Below are 27122 nucleotides of genomic sequence, written 5' to 3' on the forward strand. Positions count from 1 at the left end.
GTTTCTCAGTCGGTGGGGGCTTTGTGCAGCTCTCCTGGTGGCTTTACTCGCTGTGTCTCTCAAGGGGCAATAATAGACAGCAGAGTCGCTCATTTCGCTAGAGTTTTTCTCCCGGTGGAAGGATTTGGAGTCTTTCTCGAGTTTAGCAGAGAACTCTCGCCTCCATCTCTTCTCCTCTTCGCCCGATGCTTCAGCAATAGGCGAGGGGCTTCATGGGGATACTGCTCGTATCAGAGGAGAGGCTGAACCACAGAGGAGTTATAAGTGCAGTGGAGAAGTACCGGTTTTCCCTCATGGATAGTGATGGTGCATTCGGGTTGTGTTATTGGGTTTGCACAGGTCCTTTCTGCAAAAGAAAACAAAATTGGTTAGGGCTGAAATTTTCATGTGTTAAGGCAGGTGGACCCCAAATTTAACCATAGAAGGGCTCCTCACTGCTTTACACTATTTTCAAAATCTCAGCCAAACAGGACATTTTCATAACAAAATATTCTTTCAAGTGTACCCCATTGTTATACCAATAAAATAAAAACCAGCAGGATCTTATTAAAGGGAAAAGGCAAAATGCCACATTTATTGTGAATACAGAAAGAATCATAGTAAGCAGTTAGTTATAGCTATAACATTCCATTCAATTTCATATTAATTCACACATTCATTCATTCATACACACACACACACACACACATAGGTTCTGCAAGGTTGTTATCATAGTTACCAGCCTTAGAGTTGCTCATGCCAAGCCACTGGCCAGGTGGCCTGGACATGAGGAGGGAGCAGGGCCTTGTCTGATGCTCCTGGAAGTTGGTTTGCAGAATCAGACCCCAAAGTTCTCACTTTCTAGAGTCCATTTTTATAGGAATTTCTTCCTATGCCAGTCTATGGGAATTGCTTCATCATGCTGTTGCTGAATCAACCAGCAGATGGCACATTCCTGACGGCTCCGTGCTGCCAGATGTTATCTTGTTCTTTGGTTCTCCCATTCTTGAGGCTGTTGGGTGGATTCCAATCTGCCCTCCAGGGGTCCTCTGGTTATTTCCACTTGATGCCTTCTTCAGCCAATGGACACTGGATTCTTAGGCTGGCACCTCCCTGATCATTCAGTTATTATCCACATCAAGCATCCATCCATATATATCCTCTATCTCTATTTTAATCACAATTGTTAACAAATCAAGATAAATACAACAAAAGGGTGGGGAGTCTCTGGGTGCTGTTTCTGTTGTTACAGAGTATTGCTTTGAGTCTCTCTCTCTGTGAGTAGTTGTTGTTACGAAGAATTGCTTTGAGAACAGACTCTTAGAATGTACTAACACAATTATCAGCTTGCAAGTTTCACACATAGAGGGAGAGAAACAGTACCAAAAACCAAGAGACCTCTTAATTAGTAATACCCTGGAATTTAAACTGTGGGGCATCAAACTCATTTGTGATTTTAATACAGAACTTCTTTAATATGATCCAACACCATTCGCAAAGACCTCACTCAATTTACTTCCACAATTACCTACCTTCCCCTCAAAAATATATGGTGCTTCTTTCTATTGTTGACATTTATTTAAATCAGAAATAAGGAACCATTTACACAAAAGGAATCCCATCTGTTTTTTTCATTTTGCTTAGTAAATAATTTTATGTCGGAACCCTCACACCTCCACTTTGGGTCTTTCCCAGCTATCAGAGTTTCCCATATGGCCACTGGCATGTTGAGAGGTGTAAGGAATAGACTAGAATAGATTAAATGGAAAGAGAATAGAACCACCGATTATAAAATGAAAATAAAATAGTTAATGCCCCGGAACGAAACCATACTCACTTAAAACAAAAACCAATACAATCAGCAAAGAGAAAGTAAGAGACTTTTTCATTGTAATCATTTGGTATTTTAATAATTCTCGTCCCCGATCCTATGCACAAAAAGGAAGCTGTGACTTCTTCCTTTACCAGAAAAAAACAAGGGTAAAGTGAGACTATTGTGTTTGTGGTGATGCCTTTAACATCTATATTGCATCTCTCGAGCTGTTCATTCTGCAAACCTTATGCAAGTGTCTCTTTCTTGTGAGCACTTTGCCTTGAATTCTTCCTCACGGTCTCTGAGCTGCAAAAGGAGGTGGGGACTGTAGAAGGCAGAGTTCAGAGATGGAGAGGAGCTGAGATACTGTGTGTACCATTGATAGAGGGGATGTATTTTTTGCGGGTGAAACACTGCCACCTAGTGAGCAAATGTGTGAGTGGGTGGGGTGTCTTGCCCCCTGATTCCCGGGGCGCTGCACTGAGTTGCACCAGCTGAGGGTTGAACCCTTAACATTAAAGTATATCAAAGAACGGGGGAAGCATTTATAAGGGTTATCTTCAGAGTTGGAAGAATTAGATTTTTATGGTAAACGTTGATTTCACTGGCACACTCAAACTAACTAAAAATATTTCCATCCGTGATGATTGAAATGTACAGAGAGTGAGAAGTAAGTAAGAAAAGAACTCATTAGAGTTTGATTTAAGGATATTTATTTTGAATATTTTGGCAAGTCATCACTATTTTTGTGTTTTAATGTTCCTAAAGATTTAACTTTCTGAATCTCCTCCTCTACTGTCATTAAATAATTATTGTCTGACCCACCAGTTGTCTGCCCCCACCCCGAATTTCCTGCATCTTTGAAAATTTAAATAAATAAAAAATGTTTAAAATCCGTAATTGTGCACAACTGTGAAAATGTAATCTGACAGAATGAAAAATGCTTAAAAATAAACGGTTATATATATATATATATATATATATATATATATATATATATATATATATATATATATATATATATATAGGTACAGGATACCAGTGTTTATTTTTAAGCATTTGTTCATTGTCAGATTTGATTTAAATGATATATAAAAATTGAATTCTGCCAAGACTACTTACCTTATATCATGAAAATACCGTAACGTGACCATCAGTTAGCCCGTGGAATTCATGGCTACAGGATGTAATTAGTGTCAAGATTTTAGCAGCCTTAAAAAAGGATTATTGTTTTCTACTTTATTCTAGTCCTCTTTCCTCTGTTCTGTTCTAAATTTTATATTCCCCCGTCTCGATGATGGCGATGCTTAGCTCTTATATAGTGTATTCATCTTTAGATCTCAAAGTGGGTTACAAACGTGGTCTGTAATTTTATCCCCATTTTACAGGGGGGGAAAGTGAGCCAGAAGGAGGTGAGGTGACTTATGCAAGTGGCCGAGCCAGGAACTCAATCTCCAGTCTCCTGAGCCCCAAATCAGTGCCCCGTCCAGGCTATATTGTCTCATTATCTAACGGTAATGGGAATATCCTAATTACATTTAAAAGGTTTCTAGACATGTGGGTTGGCTATAAATCTGCCTGCTTTAGGGTATTTACCACCCTCTAGCCAATAGGCGTAAGGGAGAAATTTTCCATAGAGCCAGATTATCCCAATTCAGAGGTTTTTGTGCTTTCCCCTGTGTCATTCTTTGGCCATTTCCAGTAAGAGGAGACTGTTTTTAACCTGGCCTGATCCAGCCAGGGAACGCCTGTGTTTCTGAGAGGAGTTATTGGCAAACACCGTGAATTGGTTTTTATGCTGCCAGTGTGTGTATATGACTCTCTGTGGGGCTTATGGCGCAGTAATAGACACCGGAATCGCTCATTTGGGGGAAAGTTTGCGGAGGTGATAGGTTCGATCCTTGTGATAGGCAGAAAAGTCTTTCGCATTGCCTTCCTCCGGGTCAGTGGAACCATCTCTCAGAAAGAGCCGGGGCTCTTGGCTGACATACCGCAAGTACCAGAAGAGAGCTGGGTAGCCGGTGGTCTGATAGGTACAGTTCAGAAACACCTGTTCCCTTTCACATATAGTCACCTTGCCTTCGGTCTGTGTGACAGAATTGCCATTCGCACCTTAAATATAAAAGATGGTGAGGGTTAGGATTTTCAGAGGATCCTAAAGGACTTCGGCACTCAAATCCTCTTGAAATGCAGTAAAACTGGGGTACTCCACTCCCATAGGTTCTTACAAAACGTCCGATTATTAACCGCTGACATTAACAGAAATTTGGGGACAGATGCTAGTAGGTGTAAAATGGGTTACTGCCAGACCTATTGGGGGTGGTTTTTTTGTTTGTTTGTTTTTGGCGTTGTGTGTAGTTTGTGTTTCTTTTTTGGAGGGTTGGGTGGTTTTCTCCTTCCTGTGAAAAAATTCTATTAACTCCCCTCAGTTACAGGTTGTTTTCTATTCTGTGGCAGCATATCTTGTTTTCCCTTCCAAATTTCCCAGGTAAAGTAGGAGAGGGCGGAGTTATAAAACATGGTGAGGTAGGGAAGAAAATGCACAGTTGATGTAAATCCTATAAATTCTAGTGATTTTCCATTAACACCTGCTTTACACCCTCTGAGGACCTGGAGGAATAGATCTGAAATATTGTTCAACTCTGACTCATCTAGAATGGGAAGTATCGCAATAACCGAGACCCGGAGGAAGAACATTTTATGGGGATGAAGTGGGATAGAACCTTCTCCACCACACCCAGGAATGAAGTTTGTTCCTTGCCTTCTCCAGCAGTAAAGAGGAGGTGGGAAGAAATGGTTCCTCTGGACGATGCCTTAATATATACCCACCTTCTGTCTTATTGGAGCTGGTCTCCTCTGCTGAATGACTAGGGTGGTAACCACACCGCAGCCTGCTGTTGCCTTTGATGTAGGCTCCCCGGCTTCAACACGGTGTTTGAGGGGGACGAGCGATTTCAGGAGAATCAGAGACCAAATTAAGGAGGATGCTTTCTGACACCTCGGCATGAAACTTGAGTTGGTGAAAGAGGGCTACCTTGTGGGAAGAGAGGAAAGTTTGCGACGCAGCTAAGAAGCTTTTCTCCCATGTTTCACATCTGCAAAACCTGCCTGATCTTAGAATCATAGAATCATAGAATATCAGGGTTGGAAGGGACCCCAGAAGGTCATCTAGTCCAACCCCCTGCTCAAAGCAGGACCAATTCCCAGTTAAATCATCCCAGCCAGGGCTTTGTCAAGCCTGACCTTAAAAACCTCTAAGGAAGGAGATTCTACCACCTCCCTAGGTAACATCTTATGGAAAGGGATTTAGAAACTCTTCCTCTTTCTTTTCTGATTGGGGGGCGGAGGAAACAAGTGGGATAGAAGTGAGATCTTGGAAACCTGCAGAACCCTCAATGACTGTTTTGTTGAGATGTGCCAGAGACCCTGGGCACCTAGAATGTTCACAGACACTTGGTTCATTTAACAGGTTTCAGAGTAGCAGCCGTGTTAGTCTGTATTCGCAAAAAGAAAAGGAGGACTTGTGGCACCTTAGAGACTAACAAATTTATTTGAGCATTAGCTGTAGATTAAATGTGTTAATCTCTAAGGTGCCACAAGTCCTCCTTTTCTTTTTGGTTCATTTAAGTGTTCTTTGTCTCTTTGTGTTTCTGGGTCACTGGGCGGGTTTCTGGAGAAATCCGGCATCAATGGAGAATAATTAACACCCAGTCTCAACACCCCCAGCCTCTGAAATTTTGTCCCCCCCGGGGAAAGGGGCAAGGCCTGGTTTTACCTGTTTCAGGAGGGCTGGGGAACAGAGGCCCCAAACTGTGTGAAGTGTCAACCTGAAGTAACTCAAGGGTTGGCCCTCACTTGAGCCATCCTCTTCTTGGTATGGCTGATGTAAATGTAGATCATCAACTGTAATTTGACATTTAGATGGGGAAACCAGATAACTGGGTCTGGACTAGCAGAGTGTCTGGCTGTGATGCTTCCGTCCTACGTGTGAATCGGGCATTGAGTTGTTATATTTACTCCTGGGGAAATTCTGCCTCAAAAATTAAATTCTGCGCGAAAAAATTCTGCTTTCATCCTGCCGGTTCTTCTGGCGCTACAGCAGCCTCTGGTGGGCAAAAGGCAAAACTGCAGCACTTCTGGGGCAGAACGTGTTTCCCATGCGGGGAGGGGAATTCTGTGGGACACTTACATTCTGCACGTGCACAGTGGTGCAAAATTCCCCCAGGAGTATTGTATGTTCCATGGTCTGTTCTGGGTGAGCCTTTAATTTTCCATTTGTGAAACATTACTTGACATGAGACTTTAACCAAGAAGGCAAAACCCTATTCCAGGTGTCTGAGGGATCTCCATGTGGAAGATGGGTGACATCTCGCAAGCTTTCCCATGCAGGCAGTTTATTGTGTTTTATTGGCTTTCTCTGTAGTGCTTTTGTGCTAAATACTGTATTGTGCTTTGTGAAAGCTGGTTGGTCACTGGTTGATGCTGCCATACCCCTTTGAGAGATAATACAGTGCCAACCATTCTGCTAAAGTCAAACCCCTTAGGATGTCCACCGTCAGTTGCAATCCTAATCCTCTCGTGTGGAAGGAGAGGCATTTGATGGGTGTCTTAAATGGGCCACTGACGCACTGATGCCAGTGAAGTGACACCGATACACATCAGCTGAGAGGCTGATCTTCTGTCTTCCTCGCCGTCTGACAAATAAGCACTTATCAGATCAGCCACTCAGTGGGTTTTTGTACAGCTCCCCTGTGGGTTTCAGCCACTGTGTCACTCAAGCCACAGAAATAGTCAGCAGAGTCGCTCACTTGGCTGGAGTTTTTATTTAGATGGAAGGATATTGGGTTTCTCTCGTGTTTAGCAGAAAAGCCTCGCTTTCTCTCCTCCTCGTCTGTTGCTTCGTACTCTGTCAGCAAGAGGCTAGGGGCTTTGTGTGGATACTGTACATACCAGAAGAGCACTGGAGACGCAGACGTTTTATAGGTGCAATTCAGAAGCACCGGTTTTCCTTCAGGGACTGTAATGGTGCCTTCAGTTTGTGTCACCGAATTTCCATAGGTCTGTTCTGTGAATGAAAAAAAATGGTTAATTGTGGATGGGATTTTCTGAGGAGTTGGGCACTCAAAAGCCAGTTCAATGACAGCTTGGCACAAAATCCCTTAGTGTGCTCTGTAGAATACCACACAACATTTCTCTAATATAATATGATGAATATGTACCTCTCAACGGAACCTTATTGCCGTCATTGCTCATTCTATTCCCAAATTTACTTATGATTATTAAGCCTTTGATGTCCCCTCATGTTGTTGTCATCTATTTAGACCAGAAGTAAAAAGCCTTCAAACCGAGCATAAATGGAGAACGATTAAACCTAAGGAAGCAGACCTGGGATGTTTATCTACCTTCCAAGCTTCCAAAAACTGAGAGGACGGGCTAAAATTTATAAACTGGTGGTTTATAAACACGAAATTAGGGTGAAATCCGCGTCTCCTGAAACTTGTAACTCCACACTGTCTTCCACGGAGTTGTGACAATTCACAGCAGCTAAGAATCTGGCACAAAAGACCTGAAATCTTACTCACCCAGTGTGGAAAATATTGCAACAACTGAGACCCAGGTGAGGAACATATTCAGGGGATCAGGTGAGCTAGAACCTTGTCCCCAAGCTGCAGAGGGAAGCGTCTCCCTTGCCTTCCCCAGCCGTGAGAACAAGTGGGGAAAGAGGTCTTTAGAATATAGATCCACCCACTTTCTTTGCGGCGCAACTCTCCTCCGCTGTGTGCCTACGGCGCTAACTACACGGCAGCCTGCTACTGCCAGTGAACTAGGCTCCCTGGCTTCTGCGGGGTGTCTGAGAGCAAGGGCGGGGGAGAAATTGCGGGGGAATCCGAGACCACAGGAAGCAGCGGGCTGTGAAATGACAGCTCTGCACTTTGGTGAGGGACTTGTAAAACAGGGCCCTCTTGTGGTACATCTGCAGGGGAACTTCCTCAGCCGCTAACACGGTTTCTTTTACAACACTCTGGCCATAGTAGCCAGCTGTAAAACCTGCCTGGTGTGATGCTGATCCGGGTTAGGCAGCTGTTGTGCTGAGACCTCAGCCTGTCGTGTCACCCAAAGTCCTTTCAGTGTTTCCTTTGTATTCCTCCCTCTGTTTATCTGCACCCACCTGTTGTCTCCTCTTCCACTTGGATTGTAAGTGGATTCAGTGAGGAGGATGCATGTTTTTGTTCTGTATTTGCCTAGAACAACAGGGGCTCCTACTTGTTATTATAATCACCGGTGACCACTGGTCCCTTCCAGATTTGCCACGTTTATGGGCTAAATACTCAGCTACTGTGGATTGTTGCAGATCCGTTGACTCTACCATGAGCATTTAAACCAGCTGTTCCCATTCCCTAATTTTATTTAAAATTTTGGAGGGAGGGGGTTGTGACGATAAACATCGTTTTACAAACCAGAGAAAACCCTGCATAAACGCAGACAGAGGGGAGAAATAATCAAAAATATGCACCACAAGGATTCATATTTAATGTACCATATCCCCAGATGGTCTAAAGAGCCATAGCTTCATTGAGATAAATGGATCCACACAGATTTACACCAGCTGAGGTTTCATACTGTTACATATTGTCATAAATATAAAGGGAAGGGTAATAAACTTTATGGATGGAGTAACATCAAATCCCTCCTGGCCAGAGGTACAGAATCACTTACCTGTAAGGGGTTAATCAGTTGAATTAACTTAGTTGGAACCTGACCAGAAAGACCAATGGGGGAAAGAAGATACTTTCAAATCTGGGGGGGCGGGGCATGGTTTTGTTTGTGCTCTTTGTGTGTTCCCTCTGGGGACAAAGACAGAGACCAAGCAGGTAACCCAGCTCCTACTGAAATGATACATATAAAATTACAGAAATTGTAAGTAATAGCAAGAAAATGCTTTAGATTATCTTTTGTTTTAGCTTGTGAATTTTCCCTATGCTAAGAGGGAGGTTTATTCCTGTTTTTGTAACTTTGAAGTTGAGTCTAGAGGGGAATCCTCTGTGTTTTAAATCTTTTTATTACCCAGTAAAATTACCTTCCAACCTGATTTACAGAGGTGCTTCTTTTACATTTTTCTTTATAATAAAGTTCTTCTTTTAAGAACCTGATTGATTTTAGTGTCCTAAACATAAAGGGTCTGGTCTGTACTTTTATTAAAAGCAATTGTTATTCTCAAACCTCCCCAGGAAAGGGGGTGAAGGGTCTTGGGGGGGGGGATATTTTGGGGAAATGGGAACTCCAAGTGGTCCTTTTCCTGAATCTCTGTCACTTGGTGGTGGCAGCAATACTGCCCAAGGACAAGGAAGGATTTGTGCCTTGGGGAAGTTTTTAACCTAAGCTGGTAGAAATAAGCTTAGGGGGTCTTTCACGCAGGTCCCCACATCTGTACTCCAGAGTTCAGGGTGGGGAGGGAACCCTGACACATATAATAGAGGTCTATGAAATCATGAATGGTGTGAAGAAAGTGAGTAAAGAATTGTTGTTAAGCCCTTCACATAACTCAGAAATGCTTAAGGAACCACATCTAAAACAAAGCCTAACAGAGTCTGCCCAAATTGGGAGCGGGGGTTCCACTGGGTATTGGACTTTTCAGCTTGTAAAAGAGATGACTAAGGGTGGATATGATTGAGATCTATAAAATCATGACTGGTGTGGAGAAAGTAAATAAGGAAGTGTCATTTACTCCTTGTCATAATACAATAATGAGGGGTCACCTAATGAATTTCATAGGCAGCAGGTTTAAAACAAAGAAAAGGAAGTCTTTATTCACACAACACATAGTCAACCTGTGCGACCCATTGCCTGGGGATGTTGTGAAAGCCAAAAGTATAACTAATTTGATGAAAGAACTAGATAAATTCATGGAGGATAGGTTAATAAATGGCTATTAACCAGGATGGTCAGGGATGCTACCTTATGCTTCCTAAATCTAGCACTGCTATAAACTGGGGCTGGGTGAGGGGGGATGGATCACTCAATACATTGCCTTGTTCTGTTCATTCCCTCTGAAGCAGCTGGCACATACCACTGTAGAAAGGTAGGGCTCGGGGCTGAATGGATCATTGGTCTGACCAAGCCTGGCCATTCTTATGTACATAGATTGGTAGAATCATAGTTTTTAATCCCTGAAGGGATGAGTAGATTATCTAGTCTGAGCTCCTGTGTAACAGAACTTGTATGAATTTCACCCAGTTACTCCTGCATTGAGCCCAATAACTTGTGTTGGACAAAAGCACAGATTCCAGAAAAGCAAAGAGTCCTGATTTTTAAGACTTGGTGATTTGTTCTTCCCCCTCCCCCATTTTTAACAGTATGATTTATTTCTCATTTGAATTGGTCTGGGTTTATCTTCCAGCCATTGTTTCTTTTCATTCCTCTCTCCACAGCTCTTTCCTCTGTTTTCCCTGTGGGTACAGTACTTATATACCACAATGAGGTCAAGTTATGAAAATATAACTATTTTTCAGAGACAGGAGTCTTGGACTTTCTGTGCTTCAGTGGATTTTTGTTCAGCTCCCCTGCTGGTTACAATCACTGTGTCTCTGAAGGCGCAGTAATAGACCGCAGAGTTGTTCATTTCACTGGAGCTTTTCTTCAAATGGAAGGATTTCTTGTCTTGGACATGGTCAGCAAAGAACCCCTGCTTGTCCCCTTCATCATGGCCACCCCCTGACGTTTTATCTCTCAGCCATAACTTCGGTACTTTATGGGGGTGTTGAATATACCAGAGGAAATAAGGGAATAAGATAGACTCATGGGCAAACTCAATAACCAAAGGTGCTCCTTCTTTGACAATAGCTGTGCCTTCAGTTTGTGTGACCGAGTCTCCGAACGTCCCTTGTGGAAGGCCGGGGGGCGAGGGGGGGAGAACAGATATTTATTCTAAACACTGTCATTTAGGGTGAAAATATTTAAAGTTACCTAAGTGGTTTAGATGCCTATACCCCGTTATTTGGGGGTAACCCTAACCTTAAATGCGTCCAGCCCCTTTTAAACATTTAACCCTTTCAAACCTAGGCGTTTCAAGAGTGGTTGGGTTTTGAAAAATGGCAATAGAAAGTATTTCAAGCTGGACAAATGAAAATGCTGCTTACTTGAAATCACAACCAGCAAAATAATTGACCCTGAGGCGAAGAACATGGTGGGAAGTCAATGGTTCTTGATCCGAACTGTTCTTATCATCCCCCGAAAAAAAAAACCCATTTATGAGGAGGGGATCCGCCTTTTTATTTCCCACAGCTACCAGAAAACCGTCTGTTTCAGAGTAAAGCCCTAAAATCACGGGTTGGTTCTCTACTGTTTCGGTTCAGCTGTCTGTGTGGGTGCTAAGAGCCTCCTGAGTGGGAGGTTCCTTCAAATCTGACATTTTTCTTGAGCTGCAGTGACAGTGTTTTAAACAGGGCTCGAACAGAAAGAGAAGGGGTTGGACTGCAAGAGGCTCAGAGTTCATAAGACGCCAGGGGACAGAAGGGTGGGTCATGCAGAGACAAAATATTATTGTAAGTATGAAACAGATCCTCCTTGTGTTGACCACAACACAAGGCATCCGCTGAACAGGGATGTCCTGATGGAAAATACGGGTATATTGATGGGATGGAGGGGGATATTGACTGGAATGTGGTATATTGATCATAAATAGGAGATATTTGTGGGGATTGAATTTATAGCTAGGAAAATAGGGTATTTTTTTGGGGGGGGGGGGAAATGTATTGATGAGAAACGGGAATACAATGATTGGATACAGCTATAATGATGGGAAATAGGAGTATATTTGTGGGAATCATGCATGCTGATGGTAATATGATGTATTCTTGAGAAATATGGTAAATTGATGGGCAATGGGGTATACTGATGAGAAATAGTGTGGTGATGGGAAACATTTGATCTAGGGATATAAAATGGGGTGTATTGATGGGAAATGCGGATAGATTTGCGGGGTATGGAGTATAAAATAAATTTTAGTGTGATAATTGTGTTGAGTAGCCACCTTTAATATCTTCACACCCCTTCACTGGTTTAACTGAATCACTTAACACCTGTGGTATGAAAAGAATGAAACTTCCTGATAGGGTCTGAGTGTACTGCACCTGTCAGGATAAGGGCGGACTTCCACCTGCAGGGCTGAAGTTTTGACACCTTGACTCATCAATGGATTGACTGTGAGGGGAGGAGTTTATGTATCTATATTTGGATTTTGTAAAATGTCTTTGTTCTGTTCCTTAAATGCCTGAGTCATTTCACTTCTCTCCCAGAGCTCCCTCTGCCCCTCTCTTGGCGCTCCCCGTTGCTTAGCCCAGCAGTGGGATATTAATTGCACGGGGGCCGCCTCCGCCTGTCACACTGTGTCTCTCAGAGCACAGTAATATACCCCTGTGTCTGCCAGCCTGAAACTGCGCAGGGCCAAGCTGCTGGACTTTCTGTCTCCAGAGATGTGCAAGGCTCTGTCTGGGTTGGGGCTATGAACAGTTTCAGTGAATCTGTGATAAATGAAAGGGGTGGGGGTAGTTCCCTTTTATGGACACCCAGCCAGCCACGTAGCTATAAAATTCCTCTTAGTAGCTGTTCTCTATTTGCTTTACCTGTAAAGGGTTAACAAGCCCTCAGATAAAAGGAAAGGAATGGGCACCTGACCAAAACAGCCAATGGGAGGTCTAGAACTTTTTTAAATGGGGAAAAAACTTTCCTTTTTCTGTCTGTCCTGTTTTCTGGGAAAGACGGGAACAAGGAGCAATTATGCTATGAGAAGCTTTAAACCAGGTATGATAAAAAAATAATCAGATCATACCTAGAATTACTTATTTGGAACCCCCAAATGTGTAAATAGAGTAGGAATGTTTAGAAAGACACAGTTAGGTTTATTTCTGTTTATTTCTTGGCTTGTAGATTCTAGATGCCTTTGTTTTGCTTGTAATCTTTAACCTGAACCTCAAGAGAGCTATCTTGATGCTTATTTTTTGTAATTGCTTCTTTTAAGATCTAGCAAAAAGCCTAAGTTCCAAATGTATTTTCTTTCTTTCTGTTTTTAATAAATTTTACCTTTTTAAGAGCAGGAGTGGGTTTTTGTGTCCCTAGGAGGTCTGTCCACGTGTTATTTAATTAGCTAGTGGCAACAGCTGATTTCCTTTGTTTTTTCTCAGTTCTGCTCCGGAAGGGGGCATGAAAGGGCTTGAGGGTGCCCCACAGGAAGGAATCCCCAAGTGTTCCTTCCTGGGTTCTCAAAAGGGGAGGTGGGATTTGCACTTGGGTGGTGGCAGCATCTACCCATCCATGGTCAGAGAGAAGCTGTGACCTTGGGAGTTTAATACCAGCCTGAAGCGGCCAATTTTTAAAATCTTTGTGGGCCCCCACCTTCTGCACTCGAAGTGCCAGAGTGGGGAATCAGTCTTGACAGTATCCATGCCTTATATATTGGGGCCCTTGGTTCAGGAACTGCCGGTACCAGAACATTTATTAATTTGTTACTGAAGGGTGACTGCAAGTCAGGTTCAGATCTCCTCCCTCAGACATTTCTGCAGTGACTGGCTGCTTGATATCAGTTCTGCCCAGGGCACCTAGGAAAGAAAACAGAGCCAAGAATGCATTTCATGGGCGCCTTAGAGTGAACACCCCCATCCCTTCTCCTCATCCTTTATGTTGCTCTCATTAACCTCACAAAGATCCCTACTAAGCAGCGTAACTGTAAGAAGAATAATTTCAGAGAGCTCAATCCATAGCCACTGGTCCTGCTTCCAGGTTCATGCTGTGGCATGGGAACATTGGAATTTCTATCACAGAATCATAGGACTGGAAGGGAACTCCAGAGGTCATCCAGCCTAGTCTCTTGCACTCAATGGCAGGACTAAGTGTTATCTCTAGACCATCTGTGACAGCTGTTAGTCTAACCTGCTCTTTAAAACCTTCAATGATGGAGATTCCACAACCTCTCTGTCCATCTATCTATGTGTATGTCTACATTGGGTGTGGAAGGTGTAATTTCCACTTAGAGCAAACATACCCTGGCTCACTTTGATTTGAGCTTGCTAGCTAGCAACCTTATCTTTAGGGTTTTTTACAACACTCAGCCATCCCCAGTGTGTCTGAGTAACACATTCCACTAGCAACAAATCTAAATCTCTCCCTCTGGTTCAGCACAGAATACACAACCCAACAGAGCAAGGTAAAAGGCAAACCACCAGGGCCTGTTCCCACCAAATTCCTAAAGGGTTCGAATACGGATAGTTACATAATGTCAGCAACAAAGTCACTCCCCTCAAGAGAGACATTTTGTGGGGAAGAAACTGTAACCCCACTCTCAAGGCCTTTAGTACCAGCTCAGTAAGAATTGACAGAGGCAGCCTGAGAGGTTGAAATCACAAGAGAAAAGCTCCTGAAAAGCAAGAGCAGTCCCCCAAATGGAGGTCTGAGGTTTGTATGAGAGTTGATTGGGCCACATCTTCAGTTGCTGTATACTGGCAAAGCTCCATTGAAGTCATTCTGGTATATTGTGTTCATTATCTTGCTAAAGGGGATGCACAGGAACATAAGACATGCTCATTATTTTCCTCTCCCACTTTAAAATTTAAAAGCAAGAAAGGTGATCTTATGCTTCTGACTCTGGACTGAAACTCATGAGACCTAAGAGGCTTCTGGCTTTATCACAGTTTTTCAGTGTGATTTTAGACAAGACACTTAGTCTGGGAATCAAATTGGCCTATGAGTAAAATTTTCAGAAGCCACCTTAGTTACTTAAGGCCCTAGGTCCCATTTGAAAGAGTGATTGAGTGCTGGATGTCTTGAGGGACTGATTGGTCATGCCTCACTTAATCCACTTGAAAATAAGAAAAGGAAATTTTAAAATATATGTAGATCTGGCTGGGTGTCCTGCTAGTTCCTAATGGCAGGATTTGAATGTCCAAGCCCCATTAAACAGTAAACCAGGACTAGGCATCTAAATCCCTCAGACAGTTTGAAAAAAACTTAGCCTTAGTGTAAATATTATGTTTTCATCAAATCAATATGTATCATAATATATATAACATAATGCACACTGGGCAATAGTATAAATCTAATACTTAGACATAATGCCTTCACTCCAGCATAATATAAACACAACAGGAACACAATGTGCATAAATATAATGTAGACACTCAGATATAATAAGAGCTCACTCGATCTTAGACCCTGGAAAATTTAAAGGATTAAAGAAAAACGATTCACTTACAAGAGACATGATTAAAATAGCTGCGAGCCAAGACTAAGGTGTCCTTGGGTTTAATGATTCTGCAACAAAGCAATGATAGTTCCCTGGACCAATAAAAACTGACTTGTCTTTGTGTCTGACGGCTTCGAGAAGAGAAGAATTGGGGCCACGAGGTGTCACCTTATGAAGAGCTAATGAAACATGACAAATACAGGAAGATATAATAGACACACCGCGCGATGACAGAAAGACAGCAGCTACACTCAGATATACGGGAACCCTAAGAAATGCACTCAGTTGTAATGATCACATATTCAGAGACACGTCCAGCCAGACAGACGGAGTTATTGCCGGGCTCCTTCACAAGTGAGCAGGCTGAGGAAAGAAATCTCTTCTCATTCACTTAGAACAGACACGATGAAAACAGTTGAGACCCAAGACGAACGTATCCTTGGGATTCAATGGGTCTGGGACAAAAAGAATCGCGGTGCCAAGTGCCAAGGCCAGGAAGAATTAATTTGCTTTTTTATCCGGCATCTGCAAGAAAGGGAAAGAGCTTTTGTCTCCCTCTCGATCTGGCTTTCTTTGCTAGGAAAAGGTTTCTGAATCGGGCTGTCGGAGATGGGGGCGTTGGAAGGGCAGAGGTGGCTGGGTTGAGGTCAGGAAAGTTCAGAGTTATCCGGAGAGAAGAAAGCTGTTTCTGGAATTATTTCTCTGGCACAACACCGCCCTCACGAAGCAAAATACATGCACAGATGGGAACCGGTTGATGTAGATTTTCTTTGCTGGTTCTCATAGAGATAGAATTTGTCTATTCCAAGAGGTGGATGATCTTGTAAAGAATCACGCTAGCCAACCATGTATCCATTTAGATGGATGGATGGATGGATGGATGGATGGATGGATGGATAACACCCGTCAGGGATGGTCTAGGTAATACTTAGTCCTGCCTTGAGTGCAGAGGACTGGACTAGATGGTCCCTTTCAGTTCTATGATAAATGGAAAAGGAGGACTTGTGGCACGTTAGAGACTAACAAATTTATTTGAGCATAAGCTTTTGAGCGCTCAAGCTGTAGCTCACGAAAGCTTATGCTCAAATAAATTTGTTAGTCTCTACGGTGCTACAAGTCCTCCTTTTCTTTTTGCGGATACAAATTATCAGGGCTGCTGCTCTGAAACCTATGATAAAAGGCTACATGGATGGATAACCAGATAATCCATCCATTTTATCTTATCTCTCCCTTCATTTATCCTGGGCAGGTAACGATTCCTGAACTGCTCAGTACCAGTTTTCCTATAGAACATGAATTTCTCCTCCATGATCATGGCAGATTTTGTGTCTTCGTTGCCTTTCTCTCAGTGATATTTGATTGTCTGGTTGCACTTTCCTTCAAGAACAGGGCTGAATGCAGCTTTCACGGGAGTTGTTCAGGAGGGTGTGGAGAGTGTGGATGTGTTCTGGTCTTTCCTGATTTTACTTTAATGGGTGATTCATGACATTCACCATCATTCATGAGATGGTTCAACTCCGGATTAGGGCAAAGAAGGAAACACAGAGACCTAATTAGAGAGAGAGAGAGAGAGAGAGAGAGAGAGAGAGAGAGAGAGAGAGAGAGAGTTGTTTCTGTTCCAGTTCAGTGTTTGCAGACTTCCCCCCTTCTGCCCCCGCGTCACGCCGAGACCCCAGTGCCCGAGGATCCCCGCTGCTCCGCACAGACGCTGCGCGGTTTTTGCGCAGCTCTCCTGCTGGTCCGAGTCAATGTGTTGCTCGCGGCGCAGTAATAGATCCCGGAGTCACTCAGTTCGCTGGACGGTTTCCACAGGTGGAAGGTTTTTTTCTGTCCATCGTGTGTAGCGTTGAACCCTTTCGCTATCCCCATATCCCAGTCTTCCCCTCCCGTGTCCCGCAGGAGGAGCTGGGGGGGCCCACTGGGGTACTGCACGTACCAGAAGGGGAAAACATTGAAAGAAGTCTCGTAGCTGCAATTCAGAAGCACCGGGTCCCCTTGGGAGATGATACGGCTCCCTTCAGTCTGACTCACTGAGTCTCCATAGGTCTCTTCTGTGGTGGGGAGAGGATAATAAACACAGACAGAGATAATGGGTACAACATATTGACTCCAGATATAATGGAAACGTGACATACCCACACACACACAGATGTAACAGCATAATTACCACAATTGCAGTCAGATACACCCAAAACCATCATATTTACAATCAGATTTAATAGAAATATGACAGACCCACACAGAGAAAATAGAAACAATGTAAATTTAGTATAAAAGAAAAATATTTGCACTAAGATATAGGAGAAACGCTTATAGTAAAAACATAGCATAGACATTCAGATGGGAGACATCTGTCAGCTACACAGAGATTTAAGATAAACATATACACTAAGCTATAGTAGGTACTAGAGAGATAATGTGTAACATATTTTATCTATCTAGTCCCTACTCTAGCTGACTGTATATATAATGTTTTCACACTGGGCGATAGTATACATCTAATACATAAACATAATGCCTTCACTCCAGCATAATATAAACACAACAGGAACACAATGTGCATAAATATAACGTAAACACTCAAATATAATAAGATCCCACTCGATCTTAGACCCTGGAAAATTTAAAGGATTAAAGAAAAACGATTCACTTACAAGAGACATGATTAAAATAGCTGCGAGCCAAGACTAAGGTGTCCTTGGGTTTAATGATTCTGCAACAAAGCAATGATAGTTCCCTGGACCAATAAAAACTGACTTGTCTTTGTGTCTGACAGCTTCGAGAAGAGAAGAATTGGGGCCACGGGATGGCACCTTATGAAGAGCTAATGAAACATGACAAATACAGGAAGATATAATAGACACACCGCGCGATGACAGAAAGACAGCAGCTACACTCAGGTACACGGGAACCCGAACAGATGCAGGCAGTTATAATGACCACATATTCAGAGACACGTCCAGCCAGAGAGACGGAGTTATCGCCTGGATCCATCACAGGTTATCAGGCTGAGGAAGGAAATCTCACTCACTTAGAACAGACACGATGAAAACAGTTGAGACCCAAGACAAACGCATCCTTGGGATTCAGCGGGTCTGGGAGAAAAAGAATCGTGGTGCCAAGTGCCAAAGTCAGGAAGAATTAATTTCCCTCTGTATCCAGCATCTGTAGGGAAGAGAAAGAACTTTTGTCTCCCTCTCGATCTGGCTTTCTCTGCTAGGAAGAGGTTTCTGAATCGGGCTGTCCGAGATCGGGGCGTTGAAAGAGCAGAGGTGGCTGGGCTGAGGTCAGGAAAGTTCAGAGTTATTCAGAGAGAAGAAAGCTGTTTCTGGAATTATTTCTCTGTCACAGCACCGCCCCCACGTGGCAAATACGGGCCCAGACGGGAAATGGGCTTCAGAGCGGTAGCTGTGTTAGTCTGTATCAGCAAAAACAACGAGGGGTCCTTGTGGCACCTCAGAGACTAACAATTTATTTGGGCATAAGCTTTCCTGGGCTAAAACCCACTTCATCAGATGCATGGAGTGGAACATACAGTAGGGAGGTATAAATACACAGCATATGAAAAGGTGGAAGTTGCTTTACCTAGTGGGGGGTCAGTGCTAAAGAGCCAATTCAATGAAGGTGGAAGTGGGATATTCTCAACACTTGACAAGGAGGGGAAAACACTCTTGTAGTGCTAATGAGGCCCATGTAAGCAAGGTGGCCCATTTCAAACAGTTGATAAGAAGGTGTGAGTATTTACCAAGGGGAAATTAGTTTTGTAAAAACAATGAGGAGTACTTGTGGCACCTTAGAGACTAACAAATGCATTTAGTTTTTGTAATGACCCGTCCACTCCCAGTCTTTATTCAGACCTAATTTGATGGTGTCCAGTTTGCAAATTAATTCCAGTTCTGCAGTTTCTCGTTGGAGTCTGTTTTTGAATTTTGTTGTTGTTGAAGAATTGCCACTTTTAAGTCTATTATTGAGTGACCATGGAGATTGAAGTGTTCTCCTACTGGTTTTTAAATATTATAATTCCTGATGTCAGATTCATTTTGTCATAAATATAAAGGGAAGGGTAAACCCCTTTAAAATCCCTCCTGCCCAGAGGAAAAATCCTCTCACCTGTAAAGGGTTAAGAAGCTAAAGGTAACCTCGCTGGCACCTGACCAAAATGACCAGTGAGGAGACAAGATACTTTCAAAAGCTGGGAGGAGGGAGAAAAACAAAGGGTCTGGGTCTGTCTGTCTGTGTGATGCTTTTGCCGGAGACAGAATAGGAATGGAGTCTTAGAACTTAGTAAGTAATCTAGCTAGGTATGTGTTAGATTATGATTTCTTTAAATGGTTGAGAAAATAGCTGTGCTGAATAGAATGAATATTCCTGTCTGTGTGTCTTTTTTTGTAACTTAAGGTTTGCCTAGAGAGATTCTCTATGTTTTGAATCTAACTACCCTGTAAGGTATCTACCATCCTGATTTTACAGGGGTGATTCCTTTACTTCTATTTCTATTAAAAGTCTTCTTGTAAGAAAACTGAATGCTTTTTCATTGTTCTCAGATCCAAGGGTTTGGGTCTGTGGTCACCTATGCCAATTGGTGAGGATTTTTACCAAACCTTCCCCAGGAAGTGGGGTGCAAGGGGTGAGAGGATTTTTGGGGGAAAGACGTGTCCAAACTCCATTTTTTCAGGAACCCAGATAAAGTTTGGTGGTGGCAGTGGAAATCCAAGGGCAGAGGGTAGACTAATTTGTACCTTGGGGAAGTTTTAACCTAAGCTGGTAAAAGTAAGCTTAGGGGGTTTTCATGCAGGTCCCCACATCTGTACCCTAGAATTCAGAGTGGGGAAGGAACCTTGACACATGTCCATTTAATATTTTGTGTGGAGACTGTCCAGTTTGGACAATGTACGTGGCACAGGGGCATTGCTAGCATTGATGGCATAGATCACATTGGTAGATGTGCAGGTGAACGAGACCCTGATGGTGTGGCTGATGTGTTTAGGTCCTGTGATGGTGTCCCTTAAATAGATATGTGGACAGAGTTGGCACTGGGGTTTGTTGCAGGGTTTGGTTCCTGCGTTAGTGTTTTTCTTGTGTGGTGTGTAGTTGCTGGTGAGTATTTGCTTCAGGTTCGGGGGCTGTCTGCAAGCAAGGACTGGCCTGTCTCCCAAGGTCTGTGAGAATGAGGGATCATCCTTCAGGATAGGTTGTAGATCCTTGATGATGCACTGGAGAGGTTTTAGTTGGGGGCTCTAAGTGATGGCTAGTCATGTTCTGTTACTTTCTTTGTTGGGCCTGTCTTGTAGTAGGTGACTTCTGGGTACCCTTCTGGCTCTGTCAGTCTGTTTCTTCAATTAAGGTGGGTATTGTAGTTTTAAGAATGCTTGATAGAGATCCTGTAGGTGTTTGCCTCTGTCTGAGGGATTGGAAGCTGGCAACTCCAGACAGCTACTGATTGGTCACTTACCAGTCTGGAGTAAGTTGACTGTTGGAATCATGTTGATGCAAGTTTGCAGGGCCATTAATCACATCCTTCTAAAAAGAACCATGACTCCTGGTAACGTGCGTGGCATTGTGGATGACTTTGCACAAATGGGTTTCCCTAACTGCGGAGGGCCAATAGATGGGACTCATATTCCAATTCTGGCACCAGACCACCTAGCCTCTGAGTACGTTAATTGGAAGGGGTATTTCTCTATGGTTCTCCAGGTGCTTGTGGATCACCGTGGGTGTTTCATTGACATTAACGCAGGCTGGTCCAGAAAGGTGCATGACACACGCATCTTTCGGAACACTGGCCTGTTCAGGAAGCTGCAAGCTGGGACTTTCTTCCCAGACCAGAAGATCACCATTGGGGAAGTCGAAATGCCCATTGTGATCCTTGGAGACCCCACTTACCCTTTAATGCCATGGCTCATGAAACCCTGCATAGGGAGCCTTGACAGCAGCAAGGAGCAGCTCAACAACAGGCTGAGTCGGTGCAGAATGACTGTGGAGTGTGCTTTTGGCCATTTAAAGGGCCGCTGGTGCTCTCTTTATGGGAATCTGGACCTGGCCAATGACAGCATCCCTGCGGTTATATCTGCATGCAGTATCCTCCATAACATTTGTGAAGGGAAGGGTGAAAGCTTCACTCAGACATAGACCTCAGAGGTTCAACACCTGGGGACTGAATGTGAACAGCCAGAGAGCAGGGCTATTAGAGGGGCCCAGCACAGGGCTGTAAGGATTACGGATACCTTGAGGGAGAAATCTGATGCTGAGAGCCACCATTAATGTTTGGTGCCCTGTACTGGAGTGAAGTGCAGTGGTTCCAATGTTAGCAGGAACCTGTGTTTGCTGTGTATGATGCCCTGACTTGCCGTACCTGTTGCTTTCCTGGGCTAGGTATGTTTTACTTAATGCAATCATAAAGAATATTTTCAAAGCTAAAAAATACATTAATTGAAAAGAAAATTCAAGTATTTAAAAGAAACACAACTGCTTGTGAAACAGACATGGCATGACACATCTGTGCTGTGTGGGAGGAGGGAAGGAGGTGGGGTGAGGAATGGGACAATCACAGATTTGCATATGTCCTGTTATCATACTCGGCCTTCCCATCTGGAGTGCTGTGCAATCAGTGCTGCCCTTCAGGATGGCTTTACTGTATGGTGAAGGAGGTTGAGTGGGGTGGGTAAAGGTCGTAGTTTGCAGGGCTGGGTGGTGAAGCTACAGGTGTTGGAGGCAACTGGTGGTGATAAGAACCTGGATGTTGAGCAAAGTGGGTTGGAGGTGACATGGGGGCACAAGGAAAAGAGTTTTGGGACAAGGGCTGCAAGGGTGGGTGGCCGCAGATGTGCTCCATCTGCAGTGCTATGAGCACCTGTATCAAGTCCGCTTGGCACTCCATGATGCTTAGCAGCTGCTCCTGCTTTGGTGCTGGCTATCCACATTCTGCTGGCAGAGCCTCCTTACAGTCTCCTGCCACTCCTGCACTTTTTGATTTTCATTAAGGGACTGCCGCATGACTTCATGCAGCAAGTCGTCTTTGCTTCTTCACTGTCACATCCTAATTTGTTGGAGTCTTTCCGCTGTTAATAACAAAGATGGCTGGGATCTCAAGGTTGCATCTGTAAAGCCAAAATGCAACACTTAACAGAGGCAGCATTGTTCACACCAGACAGAGCAATGATTTGTCCATACTTAAAGGCAAGTACAGTGTACACAATAGCAGAAATTGCCCATCCCAAAGCTAGTGCACATAACCCACAGGAGCCCCAAAATGGTGAGTAAGCACAGGAGGAAGGGGGACTGATTGTTTCACGGCTGTACCGTCCTCTAGGATTCTGTGTCTTTGGGAGAGCCAACAGCTGCAGGGGGGCCCTATACTGAACACTGTCGCCTCATTTTCCACAGCATAAGTTTGTCCTGGAAGATAACTCACTGCTGAGGGTGACCTGGGAAGCAAGGGAGGGTCTTCTGCAAAAATGCAGCTTCTGCCCTGGCCCATATACAGCTTGCCTGTGTGCAGCAATGGTCCCCCCCACCCCTCACATCACAGTGGTGCAGACATGTTAGACTTACTGGGACAAAGAACATAGTAGCTCTGCCAAGGAATCTGCACAGGAGGATGGCCCAGCTTCTGCATAAGAACTTTGAAGAGATCATTGAGGCCGATTACTGTGATGTGAGAGAGCACATCAACCCGTATTCCATACGTAGGCATGCATGCAGCCCTAACTCTGCAACCCTCCCACCCCAAGAGCCTGCACCCAACAACTACCTTCCCAAAATAAAAGCCACTTATTGGGCACCTCCTCTACTGTTTTGTTTGTTTTTGTTTTTACCAAGCACCGTCCGCTGAGACTGGCTATCTTCCTCCTGGCTTGAAAACAGCTCCTGACGGCATGCATCTAGGGATGCCTGGCTATCCCTCTCCTCCTCAGCACCCTCGCATCTGCTTTCCTCCTCCTGCCTTGTTGAATTCTCTGCTGCTACGGCCTCTGAAGTGTCCATGGTGGTCTTCGGAGTGGAGGTGAAGTTGCCCCCAAGTATCGAGTCCAGCTCTTTGTAGAAATGACAGGTTGTGGGGGCAGCACCAGAGTGGCATTTTGCCTCCCGTGCTTTGTAGGCACTCTGCAGGACCTTCACTTTAACCCTGCACTTCTGTGCATCCCGGTCATGGCCCCTTTCCATCATGTCCCTTGATGTCTGCCTGAAGGTATCGTAATTCCTACAGCTGGGACTGGACAGCTGGGACTGGACAGTTTCCTCCCCCAAACACTGATGAGGTTCAGCACCTCACCATTGCTCCATGCTGGGGATCACCTAGTGCGTGGAGGCATGGTCACCTGAAAAGATGCACTGAGAGCACTCCATGCCTGGCTGAGCAAACAGGAAGGGGAATTTCAAAATTCCTGGAGAATTTAAAGGGCAGGTCAGATGGTTAGTCACCTGAGGGCAGGGCAGTAGAGTTCAAAGTGATTACCAGAGTGGCTAGAACAGGCATTGTGGGGCACTTCTGGAGGCCGATCCGAGTGCACTAACAGGCCAGGGCATCCACACTGGCACCGCGGTGCTCCAGCCGGGGCACAGCAAGCATTATGTTTCTCATGGAGGTGGATTACCAGGGGCACTCCAGCCGCGGAGTCTGGATGCTCTACGTGCCTTGCCAGCTTGGACACCTCAGGAGTTAGGGTGTCTGGGGCTGACTTAATGCACTGTAACTTGCACGTATCAGGGGGTAGCCATGTTAGTCTGTATCCACAAAAACAACAAGGAGTCTGGTGGCACCTTAAAGACCAACAGATTTATTTGAGCATAAGCTTTCATGGGTAAGAACCTCACTTCTTCAGGTGCCACCGGACTCCTTGTTGTTTTTCTAACTTGCAAGTGTAGCCAAGCCCTAAAGTGCTTCAGAACTGGTGCTTTTCGAGGTGGAAGCTGTTTGGAGGATTACAAGGGGCGGTGGTGGGAGGGACCATGGTAAGAGAGAAGAGAACTCACCAGCCAGGAAAATACAGTGTTTTTTGTTTTATTGTCTGTGGCAACATTGCCCCCACTTGGCAAAAATAATCTCACTGTTGGGAAATTTTAGTAGCAGAAGCAACGTTTCTCATATCTTTGCAGCCAATCAAGCAACCATTTCTATGGTGTAGGTGGGTATTTCTTCCTGCATGATATGGGTGGGTTTATGAAAAAAATCTATCTATCTATCATATTACTCTAAGCATGTGTGTATACACAATGTATAAACTTAAAAGCCCTTACATATATAATGTGTGTCTGTGTTTGTGTATCTATTATGGGTATCACAAGGGGGACCTTCTGTTTAGAAATATTCCTGTTAAGTTAAATTGTGTTTTATCTTATTCCCTACAATGCTAGAAACCTTACACCCGCTTTAAGGGAAATCACAGGGCTGAATAATGAGCAGTGCCAGAGAGAAATGTTATTCTATATTCTTTATATGTAAAATACCCCGAGTCCCCATGACTTCCCAATCACTCCCAGACCCCAGCCTGCAGGTTCCTGTGTGTGGTTTTTGCTCCTTTCCACACCTGATCCGTTTCCTTATGTCTCTCATGGCGCATTAATAGGTAGTGGAGTCCCTGGCTTCACTGGAAGGTTTCCCCAGAGGGAAGAATTTTTGCCTTTCATCCTGTGTATCGTTGAACCCTCTCCTGATCCCTTTATCTGAGTCCTCCCTTTCAACGAACCTCGGGAGTAGCCTGGGGGACTGGCTGGGATACTGCACCTACCAGAAGGGATAGGAAGAAACAGACTTGTAACTACATTTGAGAAACATACTGTCTCCTTATAAGATGGTAAGGCTGCCTTCAGTTTGGGTCACTGAGTCTCCATAGGTCCCTTCTGTGCATGGCGCAAAGCAGTACAAAATGAGAACTGTGACAATGGAAGCAAAATAGACACTCTGAGACAAAATAGATGCACACAGAGAAAATGGAAAATAATAGACAAAGATATAACAGAAACATAATAGATATACTTAGACATAATATATAAATAATAGATACATAATACCTTCACTCAGATACAATAGAAACATCATAGATACATATATAGGTAATGGAAAAATCAAGTAGATAAAGATATAATAGAAACAGAATAGTTATATTCAGACAATAGAAACATAATAGATACATTCAGGTGTAATGCACCCATAGTAGATACAAATATGTTAGATGCATAATAGAGACACTCAGATTTCACAGAAACATTACAGATACACTCAGAGGCAATGTACACATAGATTCATACAGATATATTAGATACATAACAGACACTAATATCATAGAAATATAATAGATACATACTTAGATATTGGAAACATTCTGTCTAGATGCAATAAATAAATAGAAACACAATAGATATACTCAGAGACAATGTGAACATAACAAATACTCACAGATATAATGGAAACATCTCGGATGCCCACAATAATATTGGAAACAGGATAGATAAACTCAGAGATAATGAACAGTGATAGAGTGATAGACAAATGCAGTGATAGAGACAGGATTATCGCTTGGAAGAAAAGACTTTTCTCAGATTGTCTAATGGAATCTTACTCTGCACAGACAGGATCCTAACAGCCAAGACCAAGACCCATGTTAAATGTATCGTGGGTTTCAGTGAGTCTGGGGAAACCACTGTGCTAAATCCTCACACCAAAAATAATTGATTTGCCTCTGTACAGGGAAGAGAATGGTTTCACACACCAGGCAAGGTCTCACAAAGGTCTATGCAATCTCTGAGCTAGGGACCCCACCGCCATAAATCCCATACAGCTGACTACATAGATGTGACTGTCTCTGCTCTGCAAATGCTTCTGATTGGTGTTGACAGAGATGCCTGCATTTGAGGGCTTAGGGGCAGGTGGGTTGGTGGCAGAAAGGAACAGAACCTGTGGGGTGGGAAAATATTGCCATTTATACTATTTCTTAGACACCGTATTGCCCTCTCGGAGCAAAGTGTGTGCAGGGGAGGGAAATCATGGTATCAAATGGGGGGTTCTGATAACTTTGCGGGTCAGGCAGCTTTCTGTACACACATCTATCCCAAAACACAGGAATTTCCCTTTCAACTATCTATCCCTCGGAAGGGCCAGATTAACCTTTTGTGGGCCTGGCCCCAAACATATTTGTGGGGCCCCATGGAGGCAATGGAGCATGGCGATGGGGAGGTCAGTCCCTGGAGAGAGGGACCAGCCAGGGGAATGGGGCATGGCATGGCAGGGGTGGCCCCACTCTACCCAATGCAAGGGCACTGTTTACAAACTGGCAATTGCCAGATGCCCTATACTGCCAGCATGCCCCTTCCCATCAGGCGGTGGGCCTATGCCACACCACACAGCCCCCCTCCTGCCCAACACCACCTAACTCCCTATGGCCAGAGGCCCCTAGACCCACTATGCCCAGCGCCCCCCCCCGACCCACCCACAAATGCACAGTGACCTGCACAACACCACCCCTGCCCACAGCCCCACCACAACTGCCCAGCACCACCCACAGAAGCCCCACTCCCTGGTTCCCTTACACACACATCCTCCCCGCCCCCTCACAGCCCAGCACCCCCCCCCTATACTCCCCACAGACCCACTCCCCCAAGCCCTGCCTCCGGGCCACACTCACCGGTCCTGCTGGGAGGCAACTGTATCTGCCGGGCTGAGCCAGCAGCGCAGCCAGGGCTGGTCCCAGGGCTGGGAATCGCTCCGGCCCCTCCAGAGGGGTGCAATCAGCCAGGCCAGGACCTGCCCCAGCAACATAGTGATTGTTTTATAAATAATCCGGCTGTATTCTTTCTTTCTTTCTTTCTTTTCACACGCTAATAATATTCAGATTCAAATAATACAACAGAGGTGATGATGTCATGGGAAAGGTTGGTTTATATCCATGGGGTTTTTTTTAACCTCTTATTGTGCTTCATGGTTCTCTCTGAAGGTGATTTTCTTAGAACCTTTCTAAAGGCTCAAATCAAACTAGTCGCCTAAGTGAATAGGCGCACAGAGACCTTTGTAAATTTGGCCCCAAAAGTTTTAGTCATCTCTTGCCTTCCCTGATCGTCCCTGTCCTCTCCCCAACATGGAAGCACACCCCATATCTCCCC

The 27122-nt window shown here is 44.2% G+C and overlaps 2 long non-coding RNA genes across 2 annotated transcripts in view; both read right to left on the reverse strand.

The window, feature by feature from the left end:
• Window positions 1–21447: 21447 nt before the first annotated feature.
• Window positions 21448–22629, reverse strand: LOC142068864 (uncharacterized). Its single transcript, XR_012664783.1, has 2 exons — window positions 22578–22629; window positions 21448–22123 (listed from the first exon to the last, which is right to left on the reverse strand). It is a non-coding gene; the product is annotated as an uncharacterized LOC142068864 (long non-coding RNA).
• A 1344-nt stretch (window positions 22630–23973) lies between these two features.
• The window catches only part of LOC125629028 (uncharacterized), a 3981-nt gene continuing 832 nt past the window's right edge, over window positions 23974–27122 (reverse strand). Inside the window, exons 2-3 of the long non-coding RNA XR_012664780.1 lie at window positions 26648–27122; window positions 23974–24750 (exon numbers count right to left, since the gene is read on the reverse strand). The exon at window positions 26648–27122 is cut by the window's right edge and continues 363 nt beyond it. This is a non-coding gene — a long non-coding RNA (uncharacterized LOC125629028). The remainder of the gene's footprint in view (window positions 24751–26647) is intronic.

The sequence above is a fragment of the Caretta caretta genome, chromosome 13 (assembly GCF_965140235.1).
Source record: "Caretta caretta isolate rCarCar2 chromosome 13, rCarCar1.hap1, whole genome shotgun sequence".
NCBI lineage: Eukaryota > Metazoa > Chordata > Testudines > Cheloniidae > Caretta > Caretta caretta.